Source organism: Ascaphus truei, chromosome 1, assembly GCF_040206685.1.
Source record: "Ascaphus truei isolate aAscTru1 chromosome 1, aAscTru1.hap1, whole genome shotgun sequence".
NCBI lineage: Eukaryota > Metazoa > Chordata > Amphibia > Anura > Ascaphidae > Ascaphus > Ascaphus truei.
Genome location: NC_134483.1, coordinates 436,560,364 through 436,573,255, shown reverse-complemented (window position 1 = coordinate 436,573,255; position 12,892 = coordinate 436,560,364).

Below are 12,892 nucleotides of genomic sequence, written 5' to 3'. Positions count from 1 at the left end.
TGTTAAGAGAAAGAGGTTAGTGGGTGCAGGAGAGTGGGTATGTGGGAGCAGGAGAGGGGTCAGAGAAAGTGTTAGTGGGTGCAGGAGGGGGGTAAGTTGGTGCAGGAGAGGGTCAGAGAAAGGGCAGTGGGTGCAGTAGAGATAAAGGGCATGCAGGAGAGGGGGTTAGTGGGTGCAGGATAGGAGGCAGCTGGCAGAGAGGAGAAGTGGGCACAGAGAGAAAGGGGGCAGTGGGTGCCGGTTCTACTTCCGAGGGAACAATTACAGAAGGAGGAGGTGACATGGGAGGCAGCCTCTGCACTGAATGGCTGCTGCCTGCCATGTGACCTCCTCCTTCTCAAGGGATTCTGGGACTAATGGTCCTGTTGCCTTGCTAATGTAATGGTGTTTCCCCAACCTCTTGGGAGATATCGCCATTACATGGTGCAGGTTGGTGCATACCTGCTGGCTCAAAGTAGATCTGAGTCTCCGCCGGCATAGATTCTTTAACATCCAATCTATCAGCCTATATTGATATATATCTTCAAAAGTATGTGCCAGAGTTGAAGTCGCATCTGAAAGATACTACTGACATATTAAGGATATTGGAAAATCAATATTGGACTGATGACTGCTTTTTGGTCACTAGTGACATCACCTCTCTTTACACATCAATAGATCATATCCAGGGATTTGAAGCTATTGATAGGGTGCTTGCAAAAGATAAAGATCTATCCCAGGAACACGCTAATTTTATTTTAGATGGTATCCTTTTTATTTTGAGGAATAATTATTTTTGGTTTGAGGATACATTTTATTTGCAAAAGCGTGGAACCGCCATGGGTACCAAATTTGCACCCAGTTATGCCAATTTATTTATGGGAATATGGGAAGATGATTATATTTGGTCTATTCCCGAACTGGGTGCAAATTTGGTCCTATGGCGGAGATTTATCGATGATATTATTTTTATTTGGAGAGGTGAAGAAGCAGATCTTCTCAGATTCATTGAATACTGTACATCAATGATAATGATTCCAATCTAAAATTTACATGCAATTACAGTAAGATTTCTGTCAACTTCCTTGATCTGGCAATATTTGTAGAGGAGGGATGCTTAAAAACCAAAACCTTCTACAAAGAGGTTGACAGTAATAATTATATCTTACCTTCAAGTTGCCACCATCCAAGTTGGATAAATAATGTGCCTTATGGCCAATTTAGAAGAGTGAGGCGTAATTGTACAGATCTTAACAGCTTTGAAACACAATCTAAAGTATTGGAGAATAGGTTCCTAAGTAGGAAATATAATTCTGAGAAATTAAAAAATGCTATAACAAAAGCAAGAGATCTAGATAGAAGTGATCTGCTAAAAATAAAAACTGAGGAAAAATCAGATACAACTAAGAAAGACAAATTTAGTTTTTAATTTTTAACCAATTTTAATAAGGATTCAAATAAAATTGTGAAAATTATAAAGAAACATTGGCATATTGTCCAAAATTACATAATATTAGGAGATGTGGTTCCAGATGTACCCATGGTTTTATTCAGGAAGGCAAACAATTTGAAGAATCAATTAGCCCCAAAGTTCATTGCCTAAAATAAAAGAAAAAAGAGAAAATAATTGGTTACCTGTAATAAAAGGTTTTTTTGGGTGCACAGTTTGTAAGGCCTGTAAATATAGAAAAACTGAAAAAAATTCTTTCACTTCACATGTGAGAAAAGAGAAATATGATATTAAACATCATGTCACATGTAGAACTGATTATGCAATCTATATGATCACATGTCCTTGTGGTCTTCAATATATAGGCAACACTTCCAGGGATGTAAGAATAAGAATCCTAGAACATATAGGTAACATTAGAAGAGGGCTAAACACACACCTTTTGTCAGATAATTTTATCAAACATCACCAAGGTAACACCACGGGATTGACCTTTACGGTCTTAGAAAAAGTACTACCTCATTGGAGGGGAGGTGACCGTGATGTTCAACTAACTAAAAGGGAAACCTACTGGATCTTCACATTGAAAACTCTAGAGGACTCAATGTGGATATTGAACTAGGAGTGTTCCTGTAATGTTCCTGTAATGTTGATTGTGAATATGATATTATATTAATCCTGTTTTCTTTTTCTTTCTCCTTTTTACATATGTTTGAGTATAACCACAATCGTCGTGATTTTAACAGTTTTAAAACTTGATAAATAGGTTAGATAGTATTTTAGCCTTTTCTATAGATTTTATATATTTATATTTTATATATATATATTTCATATGATGCCATATAGAGATTTCCCTGTATTATTCTTGTGTTTTATCATTTTTGTGATTTTATCCTGTATTGTATAAATGATAGCAAGACATATGAAGTCAATTACACTGTACCTACCCACTCTGTTAAATATATGTGATACGACTTTAATATATGTGACACCACTTGAACTGAATATATGTGATTCCATTTTAATTGACTGATCAGATCTTAATTAGAGGGAGGGCATTAGGGCATATAGTAGTAGAGTAAGCAGCCATGAGACACTCCTGATGAAGTCACAAGAGAGAGCGACGAAACGCGTAGAGTGTTCCAGTCAAACAGCCAAGAGAAGGGGAACACGAGAAATCCACTGATACCATCTGATCCGGCAGTCCCCGGCGCACCGGAAGTGACGTAACGGGAGCCTGGGAGGCTCTCGGCGTGCCGGAAGTGGAGGGACGAAAGCTCCGGTGTGGATCCAAGTGTCTCCAGAGAGAGCGGAGGTGACCGAGTACCCCGAGGAATCGCGAGTCCCAGGGATATCCGTCAAACCGCTACCTATGAGTGCCCACATCGACCGTATGAAGTGTAAGCCTTGAATCATGTTTTGATATTACAATTATTTTACCTCTACACTATATGGTCTCTCTTTTTTCTCCTTTGGAGGTTGATTGGTGGCTGCTGTTTACACATAGGGCGCATCCACCCCTTAAGTTGGATGATTGTCTAATTTGATTACTTAAAATGTGAGTAGTCATTTTGGATGAATTTCAATTATTTCACTGTTTAAACATTTTTGCACTATGATATGTTTTTCTATTTTATGACTTCGAGACGAACTCCCCTGACGCTTTGAAAAATCTCCGCCGATGTTGTTGGGGAGAACAGGACTGGTTTCGGGGGTACATAATAGTTGCTTATCCCTGGGTACACAGCACCTCCATCTGCTGCAGGCTCCAGATGTATGGAGCCGCCAAAAAGTAGGGGAGCCCCTGCTGCTGCCTCATATAGGTAATGAATGAACGGTGCTTTGGGTATAAACACAATAGAGAATGGAGTAGAGATAGAACCCAATTATAGCACTCAAGTTCAAGTTCTGTGTGTGTAGTGAATGATTTAAAACATAACTTTATTATATCACATATATAAAATAATGGGTGTTAAAAAACTGACGACCTGAAGGAGTGACCTTCAATGCTAGAACCATATAGGTTTTAGGGTCTTGGAGTATACGTGTATTCTGTGAAATACAGATAGCACAATGGGCTGGAAATCCTAATAAGGATCTGTCCAATCTATACTCACTGGCTCTGAGGTAAGTACTAATAACCGCAAGCGCCTAAAGCAAACCAGGTATGGCTAGATAGTTAATGTGTGCTCAGGAACTGTCAGGTAAGTGGCTGCCGGACACTCACAAGAGTTATAAGGTAAGTGGGGAGTTAAAACTCCAATCAATGATAATGGTGACCTTATATTGAGGTGCAGTACTTGGTCTGGTTGACCTGTGGTGCCCTGCTATAATGTGGAGTGATAGTACGAATCTGACCTCTAGTAACCCCAGTGGTGGTGTACATAGGTTAATTGCACTGTGTGCAGATATTACAGGGAAGAGGACAGTAACACATATAGTTATCAGTAGCACCCATGGAGACAGTTTATTAGTCAAAATATATGAGCTATTACACAGTAAAAATCAGAGGCGATACTCGGTGATAGTGAGCTCTCAGCTGCTTAGTAGATTATAGACTGTAAATGTTGTGCCCTGAGGGCAGGTATACTCATGTACAGTGACTGATACCTCCTTGGACCAGGGGTGAATAACAACAATAAACAGATGTAAGCAGTCTGAGTGCTATTAGAACTAAATGACCCTTTAAGCTGCTGTCAGGGAATCCCTGAGTGGTGATAGTGCCCACTACAGCTCGCTAAACAGCCAGGGACCTAATTAGTATATAGTACCTATTCCATAGGTGGAACAACAGATGCCAGTGTTAGAATGGACTTAGGAGGCTCAGAGTGTCCATCGGGGCACTTTGTGAGCCTGTGTAGCCACACGAGCAGGGAACCGCATCACCTCGCAGTCAGAGACTGTGACTGCGGTGAAAATCAGACCCCTGCGCGTGCACATGGAAAACGGAGCCGCCGACGCGCGCGTTCCGCGAGAGGCTTTGTCAAGGCGTAAGTGTAAGTAATCCAGGATTGTCGGCGGCTCCGACAGCTGAAAATAAATTAACAAAACACACAAAACCCCCACAAAAAAGGAGAGCTATTGAGCATGGCATATGTATACAACAAACGACAGAGAAGCCCATATATATATATATATATATATATATATATATATATATATATATATATATATATATATATAGGTGTATATATGTATTTTACTGTGTATTTTTGTCATATTGGATGTAGCATTGGACTTCTATGTCGTTTGTTGTATTTTAAAGTTGAAAGCTTCACCCATGTTTTAGCTGTGTAGATTTTATTTTATTTCTTCTTCCTATTTTTGACTTTGTATATCATATTGCTTGCTCTAACTTTGTATTTTTTCTCATATACAGAATTGTCTGTCCTCTTACTAAGGTACAGTACAGCATACATTTTGCCAGTATTGTGTCTGGCTCCTCTGTTTCTGCTCTTTTTTTACTGTAACTCACAGAACTTTCTGGGCAAAATATGTTTAGTTTTGCTCACAGTTCTTTCATCAAACCAATGTACAATTACTTTAACTAATGTAGCTTTCCCAGAGGTGGTTTGCCATATTTCCAAAACCTGTGAGGGATTTGATATGTTTTGTGCTAATTAGAACCATTATAAAGTGTAGCATGATTATTTTCAGGATGTTTTTTTTTATTTTTTATAATAGATCATATTTCTATTATTTCAAATTCTAACTAATTACATTTCCACATAGAAACTAAAGTGGCAGTTTTTATACAAAAGGATACCCAAAAACCTACAGTCTCAATTATTTGATATAATGTCAAACAATGGAACATAGCATATTGATGGTAAAAGTGATTTTAAAAATAACCATATAAATGTGTCCCCTTGTTTACATAATACTGTCTGTAGCTACAGCAAACGTTTCCAATTATTACATTATGGCGAAAGCATAATGTAGAGTTTTCCATAGAGTTGTGTCAACATGAGAAAGATATTATTTTAATTAAAATACAGATGGTCCGTAAGGTTCTAGTGAACAGAAGTAAAGGAATGTTGTTCTTGTAAATAATCAGGATAAATGTTCCACAGTGCAGACAAGAAATTTCCCAGATACATCTTTACGGAGGCCTTTTGATCACAAAATGCATAACAACCTTGAACACTGTAGCTTAGGTTTGCAAAAGAGTGCTTTCTTTTAGCCCCTGCTCACTGTTCTATGTAAATCTATAGCAAGAAACATATGTGGACACTGTTTGGAATATCAAAAAAAATTAAATGTCACATCCATCTCTTTTCTAGGCATCTGTATGCACACAGAACTACAATTTGTTTTATACCAAGGTTATCCCAATATTCAATTTCACATCCAGTTTCACATGTATGCAGTCAAAAGTTTTTTAAGGAGCTTTTTATTTTTGTCAATTCATCATTTATACCTATACTTTCCTACGCCTGTGATAGAGACTTGCCAGACTTAAAATTGGATCTCTGTAATGGTCTATCAGGATTTTCCTTTTTTCTATATTGGTTATTTTTCCCCCATTGACTCTTGCTTAAGTGTCACCAATTTTGGGAAAACATACAGAAGACTATGGGGCCTATACATGTAACCTCGCTAAGTAACTCATTGAGCATTTTGAGCACTTCTCGCATGAGTTAGCTTTGGTAGCTATTCAGAAAGCTTCGATAACAAGCCCAACTAACTTGAGAAGAGCTTCTCCTAAATCGGTAGCTATCCCACACAGACAAACAATGCTGAAGTTCCAAAAATGCTCAAACTCTCATTTTTTAAGATATCAAGTGTAGCACCTTTTCCCCCACCCTAAGTGAGCTCATGTAGCTACCGGTGTACTCTGGTGCTTGTGCATACCTGTGAGGTAGAACAAAAGGCCTGAGATCTCCACGATGGTATAGGGAAACATCAGGACAGGCTATCAGGGATGGTACATCGGTCAGCGCCACGCCTCCAGCCCAGGAGGATCCTAGATCAGCCAGGGTGAACCTAATAGGCAACTAACTCTTCTTGGTATTCACACTCCAGACATCACATCAGAAAAGGTATACCTGGTGTTTATTGGGTACATCATAGATATTACCGTTTCCATTCCCAGAAGGCAGTACCCCTGGCTTGGGGCCCTGAGCCCCCATGCTCAGCATACCTTACCCCCTAACAGGGCATGGCCTCAGCCCACTCCTGTCCAGGAGAGACTTACTGCTGTTAAAGACCAGTTCCCGGTTTATTGGTGGTAGAGGGGGTGGGTGAAGGTGGTATTTGGCACGTGGTGGTTGTTTATACCTACTGGGAGGGTTGCGGGAGGCTTTAACCCCTTCATTACCTTAGCCGTTACTACCCCTCCAGCTACCTACCACCCCGGGAAAAATCCCTATTACCAGATCTGGATAATAGTTCATTTGCCCATTTAAAACAAAACATTTTCCAGCCAGCATAAAGTAAATTAAAGTTCTAATTAGAAGAAATTAGGTGGAGGTGCAATCACAAGTGGAATCAACTTTATATTCACCTTTAGGGCCTCATGCAGTAAGCAGCGAAAAAATGCATTCTGCTCTCTCGGCGCAAATATCAGCACGAAAATGTGACGTCATAGGCCTTTAAAAGCCTATGTCGTCTCATTTTGAAGCCAGACGCCGAGGAGGAAGGACCTCCTCTGAAGAAAGAAGACCAGGGCGTGGCACCGGACAGCAAGAAGACCCCGGAAGAAGGTAGAAGAATACAGATGAAGATGGATTACAACTAGAAGACCCCTGGATTGTCGTGTTTTATTATTTTAATGTTTATTATTTTATGTTTTTTATTTTATGGGTTCCTGTTCGTGGTTTGGTTCATGAGTAAGCTGATCAACGGGAGTCGGTGGGGGCAAGTAATGGTAAGTTAAATAAAGAAATGTATTTAATGTTAATGTGTTTTTTTTTGCTTTTTCATGTCTTCATTTTTTTTTATGCATATCATTTCTTGCCACTGTATGTATGTATGTATGTATGTCTAGAGAGATATATACATACAGGGTAAGAAATGATAGTGTTGTTAAAGCTTGATTTTCTGTATTGTAAATGATTGTGGCTATGCTGCTATGCATAGATGTGTGTTAAATGTATTTTATTATTAGAGAGATGTAAGTTTTGGACTTTATGCTGTACTGTAGGTTATGGAGAGGCTTGCTATAGTATATTGTAATTGTTGGTGTCCTTTTTTGTATGTTTTGAACTTGTTCTCTGTTACGATAGCTATAGTTAATTGTGTAATTGGTATGGATGGTTTTTTAATTGTTTAGGGATGCATTTCATGTCTGTTAATTCATTGATGGTGACTTTATTTGCTGACATAATATACTTCTTGTGATGTCAGGCTATTTGAGTTGGATTACTGTATTGTTAACATTGATTAAGCAGCGTGTACATGTAGTTTACATGTTATGCTACATGTATACACTGTAAATGCAATGTTTTAAGTGGCATTTGAGGCTTCAGATTGAATGATTACATGAGATTTGTTTAGGAAATTGCTTTTTAATTCATTGAGGATGTTATGCATAAGTGGTGTTGCCATTGCAGGATGGCTTCACCCCTTAATTACCTTTGAGGTTAGTACCCGAAAAGGTGATTAAGGGGATCCTTGGTATGTTAATGTAATTGAGATGTATTGGCTATTTATTATTTTGGCAACGGACCCCAAGGATGATGCTGGCGACGGAGCCTTCTTATTGATGAGGTTAGTACAATTTTCTTTACTTTATTACGGTATTTAATGTGTTTAATAATGGCCAAATAATGTATTATCCCTATGTGGATAATAGTTATTTGGCACATTATTGTACTGTATGTGCTTGGGGAGGGTGTATTGGCCCCAAGGGTATTTGGTAGGACTCCCCTGTGGGTAGTGGGTGAGGGTGGTTGGGGGGGTTAGTGGGGGAGGGTATGTGGGTGATGGTGGGTTAACCCCTTAATGACTGTAGCGGTTAATAACCGCTATGGTGATTAAGGGGTTAGGGGACATTACATTGGATGTTTTAATTCTCGTGTCTGTTTTTCAGAAGCGGATGATGCATGGGCATGATGAAGATGAGGATGACCTTTATCGTGGCAGCCGCACATGGGTGAGTGCTATATGTATTTAATGTCTATATTGTTGTGTATGTATTTTAAATGGACAACTGCACTATTATCCATTTGTGGATAATAGTCATGGTGCCCATTACTATACAGTATGTTAGGGGGGTATAGGTGTTGTTGGGGTCATATATATATATATATATATATATATATATATATATATATATATATATATATATATATATATTATTATATATATATATATATATATATATATATATATATATATATATATATATATATATATTATTTATATATATATATATTTATTTAGTTAGTGTGGGGCTGGAGTGTGTATTTTTTTATTATTGTGGGTAGTGGGGGTGGGTGAAGGGGGTATTAACCCCAACGGTGTTTGTTTAGGGCTTGCGGGTGGGTAGCGGGAGGCCTTAACCCCTTCATGACCGTAGCGGTATTAACCGCTACGGTCATGAAGGGGTTAAGTGCACCCGCAACCCCCCCGCAAGCCCTAAACAAACACCAAGGGCCAAATACCCCCTTCACCCACCCCCGCTACCCACAATAAACCTGGCACGGCTCTTTAACCCCTTCATTACCTTAGCGGTTAACCGCTAAGGTAATGAAGTGGGCTTTAAATGCATGTTTCCTGCCTCGGATGCATGCCGGGGGGGTCCAGTGCTGATATTAATGGTATCAGCTCCGGAGACCCCCGGCATCAATCCCAGCCAGGAAAAAGGGCCTGAATTTTTTCTAAGTGCCGATCCGCCACTCATCCGCTGCCTCTGAGCAGCAACTTGCCATCTTTTTCTTGCGTGGCTGATCCGCCAGCGAAACGGTATTCTAGAGAGGCGAATAGCTCCGCTTAGCTACTCGCCTCTACTAGAATACAGGGTGGCTGAAAAAGTTTGATTTTTAGGCAAAAAGTGCCTTCTCGCCCCGCCACCGGCGTAAAAAAAAAAACGCCAGCAAAACTGTCATTTTTTTTTAATCTCGCCACTTTCTGGCCCCTTTCTGAATACGGATAGGCTTTTTAGGCGGAAAAGTGGCGAGAAGTGCCTTTCCGCCGCTTACTGCATGAGGCCCTTAGTGTCCAATAAAATTTTTAATGATACATGTAAAGTGCACTGCAGGTGCACGGACAAGAAATAAAAACATTAATAAATGTTATGAGTGATATTGCTATATATCACGTAGACAAAACTGGTAAAAGTGTGTAATGTTTAGTGAGGTCGCTGTCTTGGTTGCTGCTGGCTGTCAGCTCCTGTCAGCTCCTTCGTGATCCTTCCTCTCTGGGGTTAACACCGGACAGTTCCTGCTACAGAGCTGGATCAGGCGCATGCACTGCTGGGACTCACTGCCTCCGTGAGTGGGTAGGGGCTGTGGGACTCCTTGGCGTGCGACGTCAGATGAAAACGTCCTGGGTGATTTTAAGTTACCCCCTCTGGTTCCTCTTCGGAATCACCGGATTACAGCATGGATAGGTAGCAGGCTGATCAGCCTGATCTGCTGCCTTCAAGATATTCCTCCCACAGCTCTCACGGCTTGCTCTGTATTCACTCCACACAATGCTGGCTCAATGCTGGCTCCTCCTTGTCCTTATTACTTGTCCGTGCACCTGCAGTGCATTTTACATGTATCATTAACATTTTTATTGGACACTAAAGGTGAATATAAAGTTGATTCCACTTGTCATTGCGCCTCCACCTAATTTCTTCTTCTTCTTTCCTTTTGAGATATACTGTACATGAGGAGTGGTATCCTCTTGTATGGGCATACAATAGCTAACAACTACAGTACAAGGATCCTTTTTTCACCATCCTGTGAGGACCAGTTTATTTCAAATTGGACTTTAATCATTGGATAATAATACTGGTAAAATACATGATATCTGTGAGTAGAACTTTGCTGAGCTGGTTCAAGGGATTGCATCAAGTATCAGTGGTTATTCATTATACATCTTGTGTTTACACATTAGATCAAGATTTCAGATCATCATTTATATCTGCTCTGTTTGTTGGTTGATCATTTATCACACATACACCTCGGAAAATCCCCCCTCCATTAACTTTCTCCTCCCTGATTTTTGGACATCCAATAGTCTGTGTAAACACCCGCGCACCCTCTCTGCACTTGTGAGTGCCACTCACCGGTGCAACTTTCTCCTTAAAGTTCTAATTACCCCTGCCATGATGAAGGTTGTCCTTGTCCTCATCACTGTCTTCCTTATCCTCCTCAATCTCCTTTGAGACTCAGGCTGTAGCCATGAAACTTAGATTCCAAGGTAGGGGGTAAAGTAATAGGGCCATCAAAAGAGCCTACCAGCGAGCTAGACTGACAGATAGGAATACACTGTTGGATGAGAAGGTGGTACCAACAAATGAAAATCAGATGATACTGTACGTTTTATAGGTACATATAACAACCAATGGCCAGAAATTACCAACATTCTGAATAAATACTGGCATGTACTACGTGAGGATGTTGATTTGAGGGAGATACTCAATGACAGGGCGACGTTGGTGAGCAGAAGAGCCACCAGTCTTCGCGATCTATTGGTCCACAGCCACTATCAAAGACCCTCTGCAGGTACCTGGCTGGCCAATAGATCCGTTGGTTTCTTCAAATGTAATAAATGCAGAGCATGTTCTTCGTGCATACCCACAAAGACCTTTAACAACTGGGATGACACACACAGTTTCAATATCCGTTAGTTTATTAACTGTAGATCTATGGGCGTTGTTTATCAGATTATCTGTGTCTGCAACAAAAAGTATATCAGGAAAACAAAACGACAGTTAAGGCACAGAGTACTTGAACATCTAGGTGACATTCGTAATCACCGCAACACCCCCGTTGCTAACCACGTCCATAACCAACATCAGGGTATCTCTACAGTTCTGCAGTTTGTGGTGATTGAGGCTGTGTCCAACAACAGTAGAGGGGGAGATTGGGATAACGAGATCCTGAAGCGTGAGTCTCGTTGGATTTACACTTTGGGTACCCTTACGCCTAAGGGACTCAATGAGGAATTTCTCTTCTCCCCCTTTATTTGACATCCTAACCCCGGTGGTCTAAGTATGCCCTCCTCCTGAGAATAGTCACAATATTCTAGCCAACATCTATTTGTCAGTTCCACCTAGCTTTATGGCCCTGCAGACATTGTGTCATTTATTTCTACTCCACCATCGGGTAGAACTATGCACCCTATCGACCTGACTTGCCTCCTCCTTTGTATCTACTTTCAATAATATTGTCTCTCACATTAGAGGTTGTAATGTGGTTATCAATCCATTTCCTGCAGACAGTGCAGCATTGTGATAGGAGAGTTCAGACATGGGTATATCATTTGGGTATATCACTTGCACTCCCCATTCTGAGCCTCCTAACTGGCTGTAAAAGCATTTAGATTTACCTGCCATCAGAATCAATGCCTATTTAACTATCTATCTGCATTTATACCATACATGTGGACTCCGGTTATAGTGTGCCCTGGACTGACTATTGTTCATACTTGTCATTCACGCTAATGCTACAATGTTTATTGATTTGTGTGATCCAGGTCTGCACTGTGATTAATTAGTAAGCATATACTCAGACATTGCGACAGGCCGTCTAGCAGGCAGCTTAGGGATGATATTCCCCCGATGGTTGCTATGACTACCAAACACTACTTAATGTGCACGTTTACTACGTGCCTGTACCTTTGAAAAAGCGCAAACACGCGCGAAACGTGCGTCAGGTGACCGGAACGGAGTGACATGACCATGCTGAATGGACGCTACATACAAGCGTGTCAGCGTTTCTGTGAGTTCAGCCGCCAAAATTGAATCAGAGATTATCTCTGTGTCTTGACAACTGTACCTTGGCATCCTGCCTTCACTTCCCCTTACCTTTGGACCGAGTGGAGCGGCTACGGATGCGCACTGCAGTTAAAGCTAAGTGTAGTACCTCATTAGCCTTGCCGTGTGGATCCTCCACGGACACTGCGTGTCACTATGCTAGGTAGAGGCATTATGTCCTCTTTACACTGGTGTATCAGCTATAGCTCCACCGCGTGATTGGGCACCACTACGATTCATTAATATCTACATGTGGTACCACAGTGCTATTCCCATAGTCCTTACCAGTTAGGGGCTACTATTGATTAAAGAGTCTGGGCATTTATACTCGTTTTGACTATAAGATTACAATTCACTGAGATATATATGCATGATCCATTTATGGCGACATAATATTGTAGCCTATTCAGTATACCATATACACTGATTTTTACGCATTGTGACCAATAACATTTGTCATCTCAACATGTAGTATCATTAGTTATATTTTCCATGAGACTCTTTCTCAGCGGTCCTATGTAAGGAGATTATATGTGATTTTTGTGCAACAT